General features: G+C 40.3%; 1 protein-coding gene and 1 pseudogene across 10 annotated transcripts in view; one reads left to right on the top strand and one right to left on the bottom strand.

The window, feature by feature from the left end:
- TASP1 (taspase 1) overlaps positions 1 to 18,704 on the bottom strand; it is a 244,122-nt gene that overhangs the window by 117,115 nt on the left and 108,303 nt on the right. The window lies entirely within an intron of this gene.
- On the top strand, positions 1,790 to 2,663 carry LOC307198143 (replication protein A 32 kDa subunit-like; annotated as a pseudogene). Its single transcript has one exon. The product of its transcript is annotated as a replication protein A 32 kDa subunit-like (transcript).

An 18,704-nucleotide genomic window follows, 5' to 3' on the forward strand; every position in this document is an offset into this window, starting at 1 on the left:
CACAGAATTCTCCACGAAAACCCATGCATAGATTCCATAGGGTCCACAAACCCCAGATTAAGAACCCACACAGCTATCATTTTATTTAAAAATCTACAAGCATATAGTTATAAACCAGTAGGCTAAACTTGCATTTTGATTTCCAATAAAAATATTTACTGCTGAGACCATGAACTCCATATGAGAAAGCAACAGTGACAATATCATTACCCAGAGGCTAACATGGAAATTACAGTGAAAATAATAAAATTAGGTTATCATATTAGAATCATACCATTTCCTGTTAAAAAGAAATAGGGATCCTTGGGAAAATGACTGGTTCTGAGTCTGGCTAAAGAAGTGACCAAGAGGAGCCTGAGGCCTCTTGTTCTACTGAAAAGCAAGGAAGCTATCAAAGATCGTCATGGCAAAGACCACAGAAGCCAGCTTAAAGTGGCTTCCATTGACAAGAGATGGAACAATTTTACCAGCCAAAAGAATAAAAAGGTTCCAGACTCTTTACCATGTCTTGCAAGCCACCAAAACTGATCACTTGTATTTCCACTTCTAGTTAAGATGAAGAAATCTACAAGAGTCTATCACCCCCACCCTAACAACAAAAGCCAACAAGAGCCACGCTAACAATGAGAACCAATAAGCCAGTTAAGCTACAACACTACAGTTTTTTAAAAACTCAGAGAGATAACGATGCAAAAATACCTCAAAGAACTAAATTCCCAAAAGGGACAAGCCTTTCCTATGACAGAAGAGGCCAATGGCTTCTTTATCACCCAGAAGGCAGTGGGGAAAGGAGAAATGCTACAGACAAGGTTAAGGAGAAACTAGCTGAACTAGTCATTTAACAAACTTTAAATGACCACAGGTGCTGACAGGATGAATTAGAATCCAGAGAAGCCCCATTCACTGAGCAAATCTGATTTCACTCATTGACTCCTTCCTGTAGGTCCTCACCAAGAGCAGGGCTTCCTGGGGCAGGGCTGGGGAGCTGAAAGATATCCACACCCTCAGGCACACAGGTCCTCCGTAAGTGTAAAGTAGAAGCTGCTGAAGGCTGGGAACAGAACAGGAAAGCTAAAAGACAGCCTCCTTGCCTACCTGGATGCATAGAGCTATCACCCAAGGCAAAGCAGTAAAAAAAAGAAAGAAAGATAAAGGAGGGATAGGGAAAGGGGGAGGGAGAGGGAGAAGGAGAGAAAGAGAGAAGCTTCCCCGTGATTCCAAAAGCTGACAGGTGAACAATAAATAACATAAAGAGATATCAGGAGTTTTGCTGGTATTCAGATCCCAAGCTCTGCCTAATGGTAAATCCTAATACTAGCATTGAAATATCGAAAGCCAGGAGTGAATTGTATCCACTGCTGCAAGAATACCCAGCCCCAACTCAATTACAAATAACACTGCAGATGTATGTAAAAAGGAGTGTGTCCCTTTTTAGTGGCAAATATTTTCTTCAGTCTTGTCTGTATTCCAAACATAATCTTTAGCATACAATCAATAATTATGAGATAAATGAAAAAGCCAAAAACATGCCCTATAAACAAGAGAAGGAACAGTGAACAGAAGCAGACCACTAATGGCCCAGATGCTGGAATTATCAGACACAAACCTTAAACTAACTAAAATAATTATTTTATGTAACTATCTAATGGAAAAGGTGGAAATTTTCATAAAAATATGGGAAATCTCAGCGAGACAATCTTCAAATATGAACCAAATAGAAACACTTTATATAAAAAATATAGTATCCAAAATGAAAATGCATTCAATGGGCTTAAGAGCAAATAGGAGGAGGCGGTTAGGGGAACCCACCAGGCCGGAACCTTCTGGAACTCTTTCCTGAGGGAATCGTGACGAAGATGTGGACCAGTGGATTTGAAAGCTATAGTAGTTCCTCTTTTGGGGGAGCCGGAGGCTACACACAGTTCCCTGGGGGCTCTGGATCACTGACACCTTCCCAGGCTGAAAAGAAATCTAGAGCCCGAGCTCAGCATATTGTACCCGGTACCATATCTCAGCTGCTTTCTGCTACTCTGGTTGATGAAGTGTTCAAAATTGGAAATGTTGAGATTTCACAGGTCACTATTGTGGGGATAATCAGAAATGCAGAGAAGGCTGCAACCAACATTGTTTACAAAACAGATGACATGACGGCTGCACCACATGGATTCACCAGTGGGTTGACACAGGTGATGCCAGCAGTGAAAACACTGTGGTTCCTCCAGAAACATATGTGAAAGTGGCTGGTCATCTGAGATCTTTTCAGAACAAGAAAAGCCCGGTAGCCTTTAAGATCATGCCCCTGAAGGATATGAATGAGTTCACCACACATATACTGGAAGTAGTCAATGGACACATGATGCTGAGCAAGTCTAACAGCCAACCCTCAGCAGGGAGAGCACCTATCAGCAATCCAGGAATGGGTGAAACTGGGAACTTTGGTGGGAATAGCTTCATGCCAGCAAATGGCCTCACTGTGGCCCAGAACCAGGTACTGAATTTGATTAAGGCTTGCCCAAGGCCTGAAGGATTGAACTTTCAGGATCTCAAGAATCAGCTCCAACACATGACTGTAGCCTCAATCAAGCAAGCTGTGGATTTTCTAAGCAACGAGGGACACATCTATTGTGGATGATGCTCATTTTAAATCCACAGACGCAGAATGACTGGATCTAATTGGGTACCTGAGATATTTTCCAGCTGGACTTTTTACACAATCTCTCGTCTCCAGCTGTGCATATATTTGGCAGGTTGACTTCTAGGAAGTAGGTTTCATCTATAAAAGGTTTCAATTGACATCCTTTTGAAACTTACTACTCTTCTATGTTTTTGTTTTTGTTTTTTGTGGTACGTGGGCCTCTCACTGTTGTGCCCTCTCCCGTTGCGGAGCACAGGCTCTGGACGCACAGGCTCTGCAGCCATGGCTCACAGGCCTAGCCGCTCCGCGGCATGTGGGATCCTCCCGGACCAGGGCACGAACCCGTGTCCCCTGCATCGGGAGGCGGACTCTCAACCACTGCGCCACCAGGGAAGCCCCTCTTCTGTGTTTTTGAAGCTCAGAGGGATATGGGCAACTGACAGGGATGTAAACCAGGGCGGAATTTCTTAAAGAAGTTACAAATTAGTTAGTTACAATATCAGGATAAATGGAATTGGAAGAGGGATGCTACCAAGAGCATCTTGAGCATACTCAGGAGTTTTTATTCCTGAATTGTTTCCTGTTAAGAGTAGGACTAGGGCCTGTCAGCAGAGAGCTAGCCACGAAGCCCATTAACCTCTGCCTGTTTTTGTTCCCCACTTTGGTTATGTGTTGTTACTTTCAGAATTGCACTTTCTTTCACCTTGTCATAATTGCTGCCAAAAGTGTTTTTATAAGCATGGGGTTCTAGAATGGTGGCTTCATGGGGCAGAGAGAAAGATATGTGTTTTGTACAAAATAAGTACATTCATATGTTTAATAAAATAGTTCTACTATTGCAGTAACTTGTAAAAATGTTACTTTTTTTACACTGTAATAATTAATACTTTATCATCTCAGCTAATTCTGAGATAAGTTAATGAGGTGTAACATGCAAATAAAAGTTCTATAACTGCTTTAAAAAAAAAAGAGCAAACAGGATAGCAAAAGAAAGGATCAGTGAACTTAATAATAGTCATAATAAATTATCCAAACTGAAACATAGAGAGGTAAAGAATGACTAAAAATGGAACAAAGCTCTCCATATCTACAGGATAATGCATACAATGGCAATCCCAGAAGTAGAAAAGAGAACAGGGCAGAAGAAATATCTGAAGATATAATAGTTGAGAATCCTCCAAACTTGGCAAATGACATCAACCTAATAACCCAAGGAGCTCAGCCCAAAAAGGATAAACACAAAGAATAACAGATTTAGGGACATTATAATCAAACTGCTGAAAACCAAAGATAAAATATTAAAAATAGGCAGGAAAAAAAAAGACATACAAGGGGACAACCATAAAACTTCTCACCAGAAACAGCAGAAGGACAATGGAATGACATTTTTAATTACTGAAGGAAAAAACAGTCAATATAGAATTCTCTATGCAGAGAAAATATCCTTCAAAAATAAAGGGGAAATAAAGACATTTCTGATAGAATAAGATGAGAAGACTCATCACCAGCAGATCTGAACTATAAATATACTAAAGGGCATTCTAAGGAAAATAATACCAGCAGAAGACTGATGTTAGAAATAAAGAGTACCAAAAAGAGAAATTACTTGGGTAAATTTTTTTTTAAAAAACGTTAAAGCTATTAGGCATGTGTGGGTGTGTACTTGGGTGTGTACATGGGTGTAAATTTCTTTAAAAGACAACTGACTATTTAAAGCAAAAATAAATAATGATGAGATACTGTGGCATTTATAACATAATATGGACATTAAAATATATTCCAAGACCTCAAAGGGTGGGAAAGAAATAATGGATTTATACTGTTGAAAGAATCTTACATTGTTTGTGAAGTAATATATTATTATTCTAAAGCAGACTATGGTAAATTAATGATGCATGTGTAGTCTCTAGAGCAACCACAAAAAACATAATACACAAAAGTATAACAAAATGTTAATAGAGAAAAATAAAATGAAATATTAAAAATAACCCAAAGGAAAACAGGAAAAGAAGAACAGAGGAACAAAGGAAACAAAGAACAAATAGAAAACAAAAAGCAAGATGGTAGATTTAGCCCAATCATATCAATAATTACATTAAGTGTAAATGGACTAAACAGTCCATGTAAAAGGCTCAGATTATCAATGTGCATTAACTTTAAAAGGGGAGGGACCCAGTTTGTTTATAAGAAACATACTTTAATATAAAGACAAGATAGACTAAAAGTAAAATGGGTGGAAAATAATATACCAGACAAGCACTAAACATAAGAAAGCTGGTGTGACTATATTAATGTTAAGCAAGGTAAACATCAAAACAAAGAAGACTAGAGATAAAGAATATTTTGTAATAATAAAAGTATCAATTTGTCAATACACAATGAAGTATTAAAAGTTAAATTTTTTTTTTTAATTTTACAGAGCAACTATATGGACAAATACTACAGAAACATAATATTTAGTGAAAGAAGTAAATCACAGAGGACCATATAATACCATGTTCCTACGGCTCAATAAAAAATCATAAAACTAAACAATATACTGTTTTGAGATACACACATATCTGATTAAACTTTTTTTAAGCAAAAAAAAAAAAAAAAAAAAAAAGATACACAAAATTCAGGATTGTAGTTATCTCCGGAGAAGATGCAGGGGTTTGGGAAAGAATAGAAGAGGATACAGTACTATTACTTGTGTTCATTTTTAAGCTAATGATAAGTTCAAGGAATTTGATTTCATTTTGTTTCATAACTTACATATATAGTACATTATTTTATATGTATCCAATAATGCAAATTTTAAAAACTTATTTCTTAATAAGAAAAAAACGATACAATTCATCGATATCCACCAAAATCCTTAAAAATGGCCATTCCTTTTGAGTCATAAAGTATATTTCTAGGAATTTATGGTATACAAAACCTATGTACAAGAAAATCACTGTTTTTAGAACAGAAAAAAAAAACACCAGGAAATAACCCACTGGTCATTCTAAGAGACTAAAACAACCATAGAATAGAATTTTATGCAGCTATTTTAAAATAATTAAGTTACTATTTAAATTGCTACCTTAAGAGTTCGTAAATTCCTAAACTGTGTAAGTTAAACCGGGGGTACTTACCTGGACAATCATGGATTGTCCAGCTAGGAACTCCATGAAATTTTTCTAGAATTGTGTGTACACTTACGCAGATAACTGTGTTCACATGCATGTTTCTAGGGAGAGAGTCCACAGCTTTTAGGTTCTCAAAGAGAACGATTACTCCAAAAAAACAGTTATTAAGGTAGTTAGTCTTAAAGATGGCTCCCAATGAACAAAGCTGCCCAGTATTCACACTCATATGTAATCCCCTCCCACGATGAATCTGGATTGACCCTGTGATTCACTTTACCTAACGCAATGCCAGTCCCAGGACTAAACCCTAAAGAGGCTTGATAGCTGTTGCTTTTGTACTTTGAGTGTCCTGAGTGACCATGTAAGAATCCAGCTGCCTTGAGGGAGAGGCCACATTAGAGCAGGATTAGCCCTGATACTACATGGGTAGCCAGCAAGGTCAAAACACCCCAGCAAACCAGCTGAGTCCAACCTTCTGGCTGTGCCCACCAAACACCTGGTTAAACCACTATCTGAACGCAGCCACATGAGAATCCCCAAGCATAACCAGCAAAAGAACCATCCACTTGAGAACCAGTTAACACATATAATCATAAGAAATAAGAAAAGCGTTATTCTTCTAAGTCACAGAGTTTGGGGGTGATTTGTTTAACAGCAATAGGTAGCTAAACAGCTACACACTGCTAGTTCAGACTGAGTAACCTCACCTAAGAACCTAATATTTTGCAATATGATGGCTGAAACAAAAATCAGCAGCTATCCATCAGAGGATACATCACTCCCCAGCCCTCTGTACAATTCCTGTCCACACACACACACACACACACACACACACACACACACACACACACGACATTTATGTAATAGCTTCATTGAGTAAAAACAACTTTACTTTGATTTCATGTACTTTATTTGCATAGGTCCTTTTATTACACATAAATGAAACACAGATCAAGCATCTAACTTTGCCCTTATATTAAATGAGATGAAAAGAAGTAAGACCCTCACATGACCCCTCATTTAAAATATTACAGTGGTAGAGACTTCCCTGGTGGCACAGTGGTTAAGAATCCACCTGCCAATGCAGAGGACATGGGTTTGATCCCTGGTCCAGGAAGATCCCACATGCCACGGAGCAGCTAAGCCTGTGCACCACAACTACAGAGCCCGTGTGCTGCAACTACTGAAGCCCGTGCGCCTAGAGCCCATGCTCCACAACAAGAGAAGCCACCGCAATGAGAAGCCCGTGCACTGCAATGAAGAGTAGCCCCGGCTCTCTGCAACTAGAGAAAACCTGAGCACAGCAATGAAGACCCAACGCAGCCAAAACTAAATAAAATAAAATAAATAAATTTATAAAAATAAATAAAATATTACAGTGATTACTTATGTAAATCACTTTCCTTCCCTCTGAACTAAAAAAGAACAACAAAGTAGACTGAGGTTCCAAGAACACACATTTGAGAGGTATTTTATGATGCCAATAAAATAGCATTGTTTTATGTCATAGTAGGACGATTACAATGCTTACTGAACAGAAATACTTTCTCTTTATTAATTTCCACAATAATCTTGCAAATGATACTTGAGAGGCACCCAGATTCAAGCAGAACCAGGAATCCTGTCCCAGAACCAAGAAGCAAAGCAGAACATAAACAATATGAAAACAGCCAGATCCCATTTCATCTATTCAATTTGAGTGAAATGAAGATATAAACAAACTTTGTGGTGGCATGGTGTTTTTTTTTAATCTACTGCATTTGATTTTTCAAAACAAAAACATCCATTTTCCACAGCCAGCTTTCTGTTAGCCAAAAATAATGGCAAGAGGCATAGCTTTGGTAAGGACAGATTTAAATGATAACTACATGTTTTTAACTCTCTAGATACCTACCTATACCATTTCTAGTACAACAACAGCTGATTACATTTCTATTTGGCCCCTCTACTTCTTCACATTTCTCTACTGTCATTGAGTGAAGACTGTTTAGATTCTTTCGGCACTCAGGCACTGCTTGACTTTTCTAAACCTCAGTTTTCTCATTTGAAAATGAGAATCATTATGTAAAAAGTACTTAGCACAGTGCCTGACCATAGTAAATGCTCAACAAGTGATCAGTTTAGCTGGATACTGGTGGTCACTCACACAGCATTTATTTCCTTCTCCGGTCCTAAGAGAATCCTGATCTTGTTCTGCTTTCCACCCCCACCCCTGCCCACAGTCATGAACATGACCTACCTAAGGGCATGTTCTGTGCTCATGACTGGTTCATGGGTAATCCCCTTTGTCAGTGAGTAGCTCAGGAATGGGCATGTGACCCAACATTAGTCAATCAACAAAATGCAAAAAGTCAGCTGGGGAGCGTCTGAGAAGTGTCCCTCACTCCTAGAAGAGAGTTACACAAAGAGATTGTTTTTCCTTCCTCGAGAGATTTCATGTGATGAGTTTTTCTGGCAATGCAATAGCCATTCTGCCATCAGCCTGAAGAAGAGGCCAGCAATGATGACAGCATAGCAAGCAAGGGACATGGAGAACTGGATACTTGACGTCAGCAATGTAGCCTTGAACCAACGAACCTTGCAGTCCACCTACCTTGGAACCTCCTCCTTTGTGAAACCACTGCACTCCTTGTTGTTGAGCCAGTTTGGGTAGTGATTTCTGTTACCTAGAGCTCAAAGTACTCTAATTACCAAAATCATGGAAGCGTGTGAAAACTTCAATGGATTTTATCAAAACTAAACTAAACTAAAATTAAACCACCCTTCTCTTTAGAGCAGAGCTCTCAGCATGAATATCTAAAGCTCTTAAACAAGCAGGAGCACTAGCCCTGGTTTTCCAACGTGGAACAATTAAGTCATTTTGCCAATCAGAATCTGTTTGACAGTTCTTCAAAATATGCAAAGGGTTACTGAGTTCAAGTCAACAGACATTTATTGAGTACCAACCATATCTTTAAGGCACCAGCTTCTTCCTCAAGGAGCTCTCAGGCTTTATAAAGGGGAACAACCATAAATGGTACATGCGCTACCTCATGGCACCACTGACCACGAAGGGAGTAAATCTTTGGACTGGGCAAGGGAAGCAGGGAGGGTAGGAGGGAGGCTGAAGAAAAGAAAAGACACTTGAGCTCAACCTTGAAGGATGAGCCAGGCTTTTCCAGGTGTCATAAGGATGGAAGGCATTCTAAACAGGAGCAGAAAGAGAAACATGCACTCTTTCCTCAAGAAATTGCACTAAATTGTTTATATTACAAAGACGGATATAAAGAAATGAAGTAAATGATGATATCTAGGACTTGCTAATGAGAGTTGCCCAGATTTGAAGATCAAAATAAAACTTACCTGTGCAATGCACATAGTGAGTTCTGAAACATATCCGTGAACTTGATGACAGGGCAGGGTTTAACCTACAAAAGTTGTGCTGAGGAAAGCCCAGGGCTGTGCACAAACTCAAGTCTGTTGTGTGAATGCTTATTCCAGATGCAAACAGGCTACAACTCTAATGTGAGAGGCTCCAAAGAAGGAATTGCTACTAAGATAGGAAATGAAATCAAAACTGATAAGGCAAATCAGATGAATGAAGACATGTAAGACAAATATATGAAAAATATTTCCATTAAGAATATTATGTCTCGGACTTCCCTGGTGGTGCAGGGAATCCACCTGCTAATGCAGGGGACACGGGTTCGAGCCCTGGTCTGGGAAGATCCCACATGCCGCAGAGTAAATAAGCCCGTGCGCCACAACCACTGAGCCTGTGCTCTAGAGCCCATGAGCCACAACTACTGAAGACCGTGTGCCTAGAGCCCATGCTCCGCAACGAGAGAAACCACTGCAATGAGAAGCCCGTGCAGCGCAACAAAGAGTAGCCCCCGCTCGCCTCAACTAGAGAAAGCCCACGTGCAGCAACAAAGGCCCAAGGCAGCCCAAAAATAAATAAATAAAATTAGCAGAATTCAATCAGAAGCTTATTATTCTATCATCAATATTAGTAAATAATGATTATTATGATAGATTATAACACATACAATTTACCAGGAAATTATGAAGAACCAGGAAAACTTTCTCATTTATGGCTAGAATACAGAGAAATAGATGGGGAAAACAGAACTCCTCAGTATTACAAAACATACAACACTGAATCCCAACTAACAGGAGGTGCAATGGTACAAAGTGATAACATCAATGATAATTAGCATATCTGTATGTCTCTCCTCCATAAAGAAAGATGCTCCAGTCCTGGTGGGAGCAGGTGGACACACCCTTCCAACCTGCTCCCTCCATTATGATTCCAGCCCAAGTCTGATTTCCAAGCCCATGATATCCCATACCCCAAAACCGCCTCTGGAATGTACCTGCTCTTCCATTCAACGTGGGTCCATGCAGACCTGAAATGACGACTCTGGAATTTTAAAGAACTCTCTAATTCTTTCCTGTCTAACTCATATTTTTTTAAATGACTATCCATGTTTTCTACTAGCCAATGCTCGTTAAAAATTTTTGTTTCATCAAAGACAAATACAAGAAACAAGTAAATGTACTTTTTCATGATATGAACAAAACATTCTGAAAATAAAAACGTAAGGTATCTTTTGGTCATGATGTGTTATACTATGGGCTCAATCATGCTGTGATTCACTAATGAGAACCATGACATGTATTCAATAACAAGCTAATAAAAATGCAAACTGACTGCTCCTACATTTTACACTTCAGCGTCTCCACGATTCAACAATAAATCTTTTGGCCCAAATTAACCAGCCACCATGGACAGAGCTGGTTAAAATAAAACACATTTGATTCAGCATTCTGCCTTTCTAACCCCTCTATCAGTACATTTTAGAGTTAGCAGGTTGTTTTATCCACTTCTGTTTGCAACACGAACTTGGTTAATTTTTATCAGGGTTAGGTGTATCCCAGATGAGTCAGGAAAGCTAATATCATTCCTGCCAGCACCATAATCCTGACTCAGTGGTCTCTATCCATGCTAGCCCATATGGTCACTCGTTAACTATCTGTTAAAGCTCTCAGGGATACCTAGGGTCAAGAATATATACCAGATCTCCTTAGCTTTAGATCCAACAGAACACGATGAGAGAAGAGACTGGTAAATTGTATGGGGTGAATGTTATAGGCAAGGCACAGTTGGGGACAGCACCACTTCACCCATCAAAATGGTGTTTTGCTACTTAAAATATGATGTATGGACCTGCAGCAATGGCATCACTTGGGAGCTTATGAAAAATGCAGACTCCCAGACCCACGGGATCATATTCTGCATTTTAACAGGTGATTCATACATACTAAACTTGAAAAGAATGGGTGTTTAATGAAAAAGAACCTGAGAAACTGTTTCCGAAGATACATCATTGAGATTATTATCCCAAATAACTCTCAGAAATAGAAAGCCTAAACCAAAGTTTGGGTCTGAACAACCATGTGCCTTACAGTGAAAATGCCCAGGGAAACCTTAAGAGGAACCAAAGGTCCAGCTTCAAGCATCTGAGAGCCAAAGGCCTGAATTCCCTGAGTACTGTTTTTTCATAACAGCTTGCAACATCAGACACACTATGTACCTTCAGAAAGTGATGAGTTATACCATGTACAACCTTCATAACAACAAATTATCAATTTACAAAACTCAAAGTCAACATATTGTGCCTCACAGTCATTTAAGCTGGCAGGACTTTAAAGTACACACAAATCTGAAGTAATGCGTTGGAAATATATGATTTATGTTAAACAGTGTACTGGAATTTAAACATTCGTATGCTTCACCAAGCCCTATTCCCGGCCAATCAGTTCACTTATCAGCTTACATAGACACTTCCAACATATACTGCCCAGCTAAATTTAATATTTAAAAAATTTTAAGACCTTTCTGTGTATTTTTAAAAATAAATCTTATTTCAAGTAAATCTCCTGAGCTGCAAAAATACCACCACCACCACAACAAAATAATACCCCAAACAGCCCTGTGCTATAAAAGGCGCTGCTGGTATTGAGAGAACTCTGCCTCTAACGAGAACCTTCTACAGAGCGAATGAAGATGGCAAAGCCACGAAGGCCTTCGGTCCAGTAAGGAACACGAAGCAGCGTGTCAGAAAGAAATTGTTTTTCTGCTCCTTTTGATGGGTTATGCTTTCAAGTCAGGAAATGAGAAACAGGTGTGCCAGAGGGCACACACAGTCTCACTCCACACTGAAAAACACGCGTTTTCAATTTGCAAACATGAAAGGGACTCCTGTTGAATGAAAGAAGAAATGAAAACCCAGCTCTGTTTCTGCGAACCATATGAAGGCAGCTCAGAAAGGCTTTGACAAGTTGTTCGACTTCCTCCCTCTCCGACTGACAGCAGGTAGTGCTCGACAATGGGAAGGAAAAGGCATTCTTTCAAGTGAGAACAATCAAAGGGAGAATTACATGAAGGATCAGAGTGCTGGCATTTTAACCCATCACTTGATCTTATGCTTCTGTTTCTACCATTTCTTTACCTTGGGTTTTAAAATTAGAAGTCTGTTCTTTCACCAAACAACAACAAAGCAATGCAAAATAAGTATCTGGCCAAAAGAAAAAAGCTGAGAAAGTACAAACATCAAAAGAACATCTTGGAGCTCACTTGATCCGCAGTAACCCAAGTCTACAGCATCTTTCAGAGAAAGACTTACTTTTCTTCATGATGTCCTGAGCTCTCCTGGGGCGCCAGAGACATTTCGGTGGGGATATGAGTGTGATGGGTGGTACTAAGCATAAAAGCAACGGGTTTGGGTGGGACTTTGGAGAGAGGGTGTGTGGCAGGAAGGGAGAGGTACTAATGGCGGCAACAAGAGTCAGGTGGCCAGATGCACTGAGGTCCCTTGGGGAGGCACTGTGGGGCACATCCCTCAGGTGTAGGATGCAGCAGAGCCTGGTTCAGGGCAGCAAGCCTTTATTACAGCCAGTATTTCAATGTATTTCTGAACTGGCAAGAAACTTCCCTGTATCATCGAGTAAGGCCATAGATTTCATGTGCTTCAAGGACAAGGACTGTCTTTTTTATCACACCCAGACACTAGAGCACAGGATAAGAGCCTCTAAAATAGCTTGAGAGCAGTTACAAGTCTTCTTCCATAAAAGCAAAATGCCTGAACTCGTGTTATGTGGGAAAGACATCCTTCATACCCTTTAAAATTATGTTTTGAAGAATATATAACGAATCATAAAAATGTTCGTTATATAATATAAAGGGACAAGGACTAACAGAAGCTAAATGATATTGTCGTTTTTGTTTTATCTATCAAAAATATACCAAAAAATATTAACACGCTATCACAGCATAGCAAAATTATCAGTTTCATTTTCCAATTTCTTTTCAATAACCATGTGTTATTTCACAATCGGGAAAATCTACTCATTGAAAACATCCAAGATACATGATAACCAAAGCTGTCACACTGAACTGGTTTCCTAGGAAATAACCTAGCAAAATTCAGAACCATCAGTGACCTTAGTTAACTAAAAAGCAGGAAATAATATATTAATAGTTCATCAGATATGAAGTGACTTAATGAGAGTAAGCAGCAGTCTTAGAATAGAACCCTCATCTCACATAACTAGTTTTGGGAAATGTGCTGGGAGTTTATCTACTCTGTTATCTGTAAATGAACAATATTTCTTCCCCACCCACACTAACCAATCAGTCCAAAGAGTCAAGTGCTTTTAAGATGATGATGTTTACAAATATATTAGGGTTTTATCTACGCTCACGTCTAGAAGTCATAAATCACATAAAAAGATTTCTCACAGTATCATTCCCAGCCCTACATATTAAAACCCAAATGATTTCAGCCTAAGTGGCTGCCCTCTAAAAATCTTGTCGAGTGTGAAAGGTTATGAAGTTTATTGTTTCATAAAGACAAGAAGCTTCTGAGAAGCCACACTGTCAGCCACGTAAGAGAGAAAGAGGACGGCCTAGGAAGGCATATAAAGGAGGCAGAGTGGGCTGAAGAGCCTGGATCCCACCCAGCAGAACTAACAGCAGCGTACTGAACCCCTTGACCACTCTAGCCTCTCTGTCTGAATCACCACTCATCATTCCAGATTGACCCCAAAGACGAAAGCTCTGTCTTCATCTATTTTCCAAAACAATGAGCATCTCCCTCCTCAAAAGGGTTCCCACTTCATACTAAAGAAAATTTAAATACTTAGTCAAGGCCATCCAGAGAGAACCCAATAAGACACCAAGTTAAGATCCGCACACTTTGCACTCAGCCCTCTTCTTCAGGGATCCTCTGTTCTCATCAGAACACACTGCTCTCAACCCTGCACCTACCTTCCTCTCAGCCCTGATTCATCTGGGCTTGACCTAATGCACTCCACCTGTTATGGATTGATTGTTGTGCACCCCAGCAAATCCCTATGTTGAAGCCCTAACCCCCAAGGTGGTGGTGTCTTTGGGATGGTAATTAGGGTCATATGAGGTCATGAGGGTGCCCCCCCCCACCCATGATGGGATTAGTGTCCTTGTAAGAACAGGAAGAGAGACCAGAGCTTGCACCCTCTTGTGCTCCCTCTCTCCCTCCCTCCCTCTGTGTCTGTTTGTCTCTCAACCCTCTCTTTCTTTCTCTGTCTCTCTCTCCCCCTCACTCTCTCCCTACCATGTGATGACACAGCAAAAAGCTGGCCAGCTGCAAGCCAGGAGGAAAACTCTCACCAGGAACTGAATCTGCTGGCCCACGATCTTGGACTTCCCAGCCTCTAGAACTTTGAGAAATAAATGTCTGTTGTTTAAGCCACACAGTCTATGGTATTTTGTTATAGCTGCCTGAGCTGACTAAGACACCAGCCCAATGTATTTATTTGTTCATATTCATTCACATCAATTCATTCAACAAACATCAGAGGCTCTATCTGATGAGCACCATTCACACATCAGTGAGGAAAGCTGAGGAAAATCCCAATCCTCAAGCAATTTCATAGTAGAGTGGGGTAGAAAACAAAGATAAAATAAACAGATAAAAGATATTAATTGTTAGACATGATACATTCTGTGGGAAAAAATAAAACATGGGAGGGGGATAGGGAATGTTGGCTGAGGGAAGAGTTACATGTTTAAGATGGGGTGGTCAAGGAAGATCTCAGTGAGAAGGTGAATTATCTGAATCAAGAGCTGATGAGGTGGGGGCAGGGGCATAAGATATGAAGGGTAGAGAGTTAAAGGGAAAGGAAGGACTCAGGCAAAGGCCCTAAGGTGGGAGTGTGCCTGGCATGTCTGAAGCATAGCAAAGCAGGTGAATGAGCAGGGGAAGAAAAGCAAGAGCTGCAGCCTGAGGGGAAGGTGGGCAGCACCCTGTATAAGGCCTTGCGGGCCCTGAGTAAGGGCTTCGGCTTTTCTGAGTAAATTGGGACACGCTGGACAGTTCAAAGAGGAGGTATGACACGTGATTTGAGTTAGGTTTGAACATATTCCTTCAAGAGTTGTTGAGAACTGAATAAAAGGGAAAGGGAGCAGAAAACAAGGGACTAGCTATGGGGCTCCTGCAATAACCCAGATTAGAGATGCAGCACATTGAATGTGCCGATAGCAGTGAATGTGCTAAGAAGTCATTGGATTTTAAATATATTTAGAGAGGAGAGTAGACAGGGTTTGTTGCTGGAGTGGATTGGGTGAGATATAAAAGAAAAGAGGGTCAAGCATGACTCTAAGATTTTGGCCTGAACCAATGGGAGGCTAGAGGTGCCATTTGCTGTGTGAAGAATCAGGTGGGGACAGAGAGGGCAATATCTTGCCTATTACATACACAGGTGGGGGCTTTGAACAAGCAGTTAAAAAACTGAGTTCCGGGGGAGAAGCTCAGGGTGGAGATAAAAATGTGGGTGTCAGCATATATATGGTACTTAGCCACTCGACTGGATGAGAACACCAAGGCAGTGGGTATTCAAAGACAAAGAAAAGGTCAAGGACTAGGCCTCAGGGCACTCCAACACTGAGAGGTCAAGAAGATGAGAAAATTAACAAAGGAGACTGAGAAGCAGCAGCCAGTGAAGCAGGAAGACGACCAGTTTGAGTTTGATCAAAAATAGTATTTCCGGGGAAGCAAGTCATTCAAGCAACTGTGTCAAATGCTGCTTACGGGACTAAGGGATGACACTGGCTTTTGGAGGTGATTGTTAATCTTGACAAGAGCACGTCAGTAGTGTGGTGGAGGAGGACGCCTGACTAAAGTATATTTAAGAGTCAATGAGTGGAAATAACTAAGAAAAATAATAGACCTCGAGTACAGACGGTTCCTTGAAGAGTCACCTTGAAAGCTGCTAAAAAAACAGGGAAGAGAGTGTTGGAAGGGAAGCCAAACCCCTAGGTGACCTGCACCCAGGGTCCAGAGTAGAACAGGGCTCTAATTCATGATAATCAAGAGACTACGCCACCAAGAGCGCTTGTGACATACAGAGAGTACTAAGGAGAAATAATGGATACTCTTACAAAGGAAGCAGAAGCACAGATTCTACCTGCCTCCCCATCCCATCCGGGCCCCCAGACAGCAGTGACCACAGGGCACATGTCAATGGCCCAGCAGTGGTGTCCCACTGGCTCTTGTGTCATGTGACTCGCAAGGAAGGCTGCATTGTGCCATCCTGACAAAGGAACCTGGGCAGGAGCTTTGCAGCACAGACTCGTTAGACAATCTCCCACAGAGGGGCAGAGGAAGACCTGTGGCTGCCTGTTAGGTGGAAGAATCAAGAAGGGGTGACATACCTCCCAGCCCCTGAGGAGGAGACTCCAATCACTGGCTCAGAAATATCAAAGCAAGAGCCTGGCCTCATTCTTTGCATTTTTTATCCCATCCACCTTTGAAGCTACTCTTAGCAAGCCGTGGCCACACCCTCAGTACTCTCTGATTTCTGGATCAGCCAAGACCTGGAAAATCAAAGAACCTAGAAAATCAGAAATCACTGGGTCTCCTATTGAGTAGCAGACCTTTCTCCATGCAGAAGCCTATGTCTTCTGATCTCTAGTCAGCTGCCATAAAACCCCTGGGCTTAACTGTTTCTCTTTAAGAAAAAAACCAGACTGCACAGACAAGTAACAGAAGACCAATGCTAAGGGCAGCCAGAGCATAAACTTAATCTCTTGCTTGTTCCTCCTTCTGATCTTCTGATCCTCAATCCGCTCTTCCTTTCCATAGCCAGAAAAAGACCACAGATGGATCTTACATTACACATCTGATGTGTTACTGAAAAATCATGTGTGAATCTGGTTTTGTCAAACTAAATCAAATTTTAAAATGCTATTTAAAGATATTCCATGATGAATAATCTTTTTGAAAAGACAAGAATCCCTCTAGAAGAGAGAAGAATCACATACACATTTCTTTTTCTTTCATTGAAATATATTTGACATATAACATTGTGTAAATCTAAGGTGTACAACATGTTAACTTGATACATTTATTTACTGTAATATGATTGCCATTGTGTGGTAATTAGCACTTCCACCACGTTATATAACTATTCTTTCTTTTTAATGGTTGGAATAACTATGTTCCAGTCTCTTAGCAAGTTTGATGGTTATAATAAAATATTGTCCATGCATATACATTTTTAAATTTTCATTTGTCTATTAAGCATTTTCTAAGTGCAAAGCCCTGTGCCAGGCACTCAGGAAACACAAATATACCCACAAGCCCCCTTTTCTTTTTTTTTTTTAATTTATTTATTTATTTATTTTTGGCTGCATTGGGTCTTCGTTGCGGTGCGCGGGCTTCTCATTGCGGTGGTTTCTCTTGTTGTGGAGCACGGGCTCTAAGTACTTGGGCTTCAGAATTTGTGGCACACGGGCTCAACAGTTGTGGCTCTCGGGCTCTAGAGTGCAGGCTCAGTAGTTGTGGTGCACAGGCTTAGTTGCTCCACAGCATGTGGGATCTTCCCGGACCAGAGCTCGAACCCGTATCCCCTGCATTGGCAGGCGGATTCTTAACCACTGCACCACCAGGGAAGTCCTACAAGCCCCCTTTTCTCAAGAGCTTATGTCACCATTTAAAGAAAGCTTGAAACTAATTATTTATTTTCACAAAAAAGCTGAGAATAAGAAAAGCACACTTTTTTTCACATTTTAAATTTTTGGAAATTGGGAGGTGCACTGTAATTGATGGCATCCTCCCATGGCTGTCCTCTAGCTTGCAGCTGTGACACAGCCACCGCTGCCTCTAGAGGTCAGCTGTTCCCATTTCTTGACCCTTCGGTTGAGTTGTGTGCCATGTTGGAACTACATGTTTTGAGTGTAACTGCCATTTATAATGTCTTCAAAAGGATTACGGTATGATACACGATTCAAACCAAAAGTGATTGTATACATAGGAAGGCATGGAAATAGCAAAAGGGCATGACATTGTTACCAGGGAAGCAAATATTTCTCGTTGGAAGAATACCCCCAATTCTATAGTTTCTTGTAAAGCAACAGCCATGTGTTAAGTGATGAGAAAGCCGTGTGTCATAATATAACTGGCAGTCTCTTTTTCCCTCTAGTGTATGTGTCTTACATTGGTATATTTTATTCTTGGATATTACAGTAAATGTACAGGCAACAAAAGCAAAAATAGACAAGTGGGACTACATCAAACTAAAGAGCTTCAACATAGCAAAGGAAATAAGCAATAAAATTAAAAGGACACTTATGGAATGGGAGAAAATATTTATAAACCATACTTCTGAAAAGGGGTTAATATCTAAAATAGATAAGGAACTCCTACAACTCAATAGAAAAAAAAACAATATTAGAACATGGGCAAAGGACTTGAATAGACATTTCTCCAAAGAAGACATACAAACGGCCAACAGGTGTATGAAAAAGGTGTTCAACATCATTAGTCATTAGGGAAGTGCAACTTAAAACCACAAGATATCACCACACATCTGTCAAAATGGCTATTATCAAAAAGACAAGAGATAGTCTCTATGGAGAACAATATGGAGGTTCC

This window comes from Stenella coeruleoalba (assembly GCF_951394435.1).
Source record: "Stenella coeruleoalba genome assembly, chromosome: 15".
Lineage (NCBI taxonomy): Eukaryota > Metazoa > Chordata > Mammalia > Artiodactyla > Delphinidae > Stenella > Stenella coeruleoalba.